The 2,500-nt window shown below is 38.4% G+C and overlaps 1 non-coding gene across 1 annotated transcript; it reads left to right on the top strand.

The window, feature by feature from the left end:
- Positions 1-862: 862 nt before the first annotated feature.
- On the top strand, positions 863-935 carry TRNAK-CUU (transfer RNA lysine (anticodon CUU)). Its single transcript has one exon. It is a non-coding gene; the product is annotated as a tRNA-Lys (tRNA).
- Positions 936-2,500: the final 1,565 nt, after the last annotated feature.

The raw sequence follows: 2,500 nt of genomic DNA, 5'->3' as shown, positions 1-2,500 counted from the left end.
TGCAATATTTTCATTGTTAACATGCAATATATGAATGCATGTCTGGATGATGTGTAATGGGGCAATACCACACCTTAATGTATTCACTGTAAAAGAAAAAGTATGTATCATCTTACTATAAAATAAAGTGGAGAAAACACAAATAAGACTTTTTTCCACACAGGTTTAATCGGCTATTTCCTGATATTCTTCAATGCGTTCTGATATTGACTGGTAATTGCGTTTGATACTTTCTTAGACTATTTCTGCCACTGGCTGATGTGTATTTTCTTTCCAAACTCCACCAGAGCCTATGATTACACAGCATCCTATCTGTGGAAAGCGGCAGTGCAGGGATAGGGAAGAAAACTATAGGCATCCAAAGGTGCCCGGCTAGCTCAGTTGGTAGAGCATGAGACTCTTAATCTCAGGGTCGTGGGTTCGATCCCCACGTTGGGGGAAAACAACTAAAATTGTAGTGCTTTTTGACCAAAAAAATAGAAATTGAAAGACTCTTTGCAATATTTTCATTGTTAACATGCAATATATGAATGCATGTCTGGATGATGTGTAATGGGGCAATACCACACCTTAATGTATTCACTGTAAAAGAAAAAGTATGTATCATCTTACTATAAAATAAAGTGGAGAAAACACAAATAAGACTTTTTTCCACACAGGTTTAATCGGCTATTTCCTGATATTCTTCAATGCGTTCTGATATTGACTGGTAATTGTGTTTGATACTTTCTTAGACTATTTCTGCCTCTGGCTGATGTGTATTTTCTTTCCAAACTCCACCAGAGCCTATGATTACACAGCATCCTATCTGTGGAAAACGGCAGCGCAGGGATAGGGAAGAAAACTATAAGCATCCAAAGGAGCCCGGCTAGCTCAGTCGGTAGAGCATGAGACTCTTAATCTCAGGGTCGTGGGTTCGAGCCCCACGTTGGGCGAAAACAACTAAAATTGTAGTGCTTTTTGACCAAAAAAATAGAAATTGAAAGTCTCTTTACAATATTTGCAATATTTTCATTGTTAACATGCAATATATGAATGCATGTCTGGATGATGTGTAATGGGGCAATACCACACCTTAATGTATTCACTGTAAAAGAAAAAGTATGTATCATCTTACTATAAAATAAAGTGGAGAAAACACAAATAGGACTTTTTTCCACACAGGTTTAATCGGCTATTTCCTGATATTCTTCAATGCGTTCTGATATTGACTGGTAATTGTGTTTGATACTTTCTTAGACTATTTCTGCCTCTGGCTGATGTGTATTTTCTTTCCAAACTCCACCAGAGCCTATGATTACACAGCATCCTATCTGTGGAAAGCGGCAGTGCAGGGATAGGGAAGAAAACTACAGGCATCCAAAGGAGCCCGGCTAGCTCAGTCGGTAGAGCATGAGACTCTTAATCTCAGGGGGGCGAAAACAACTAAAATTTTAGTGCTTTTTGACCAAAAAAATACATCCTATCTGTGGAAAACGGCAGTGCAGGGATAGGGAAGAAAATTATAGACATCCAAAAGAGCCCGGCTAGCTCAGTCGGTAGAGCATGAGACTCTTAATCGCAGGGTCATGGGTTCGAGCCCCACGTTGGGCGAAAACAACTAAAATTTTAGTGCTTTTTGACCAAAAAAATAGAAATTGAAAGTCTCTTTACAATATTTGCAATATTTTCATTGTTAACATGCAATATATGAATGCATGTCTGGATGATGTGTAATGGGGCAATACCACACCTTAATGTATTCACTGTAAAAGAAAAAGTATGTATCATCTTACTATAAAATAAAGTGGAGAAAACACAAATAAGACTTTTTTCCACACAGGTTTAATCGGCTATTTCCTGATATTCTTCAATGCGTTCTGATATTGACTGGTAATTGCGTTTGATACTTTCTTAGACTATTTCTGCCACTGGCTGATGTGTATTTTCTTTCCAAACTCCACCAGAGCCTATGATTACACAGCATCCTATCTGTGGAAAGCGGCAGTGCAGGGATAGGGAAGAAAACTATAGGCATCCAAAGGTGCCCGGCTAGCTCAGTCGGTAGAGCATGAGACTCTTAATCTCAGGGTCGTGGGTTCGATCCCCACGTTGGGGGAAAACAACTAAAATTGTAGTGCTTTTTGACCAAAAAAATAGAAATTGAAAGACTCTTTGCAATATTTTCATTGTTAACATGCAATATATGAATGCATGTCTGGATGATGTGTAATGGGGCAATACCACACCTTAATGTATTCACTGTGATAGAAAAAGTATGTATCATCTTACTATAAAATAAAGTGGAGAAAACACAAATAAGACTTTTTTCCACACAGGTTTAATCGGCTATTTCCTGATATTCTTCAATGCGTTCTGATATTGACTGGTAATTGTGTTTGATTCTTTCTTAGACTATTTCTGCCTCTGGCTGATGTGTATTTTCTTTCCAAACTCCACCAAAGCCTATGATTACACAGCATCCTATCTGTGGAAAGCGGCAGTGCAGGGATAGGGAAGA

This window comes from Ambystoma mexicanum, chromosome 4q (genome assembly GCF_040938575.1).
Source record: "Ambystoma mexicanum isolate Mex_15411 chromosome 4q, UKY_AmexF1_1, whole genome shotgun sequence".
Lineage (NCBI taxonomy): Eukaryota > Metazoa > Chordata > Amphibia > Caudata > Ambystomatidae > Ambystoma > Ambystoma mexicanum.
Note: the sequence above shows the minus strand (reverse complement) of the source record. Positions and strands in the feature narration are given on the sequence as shown.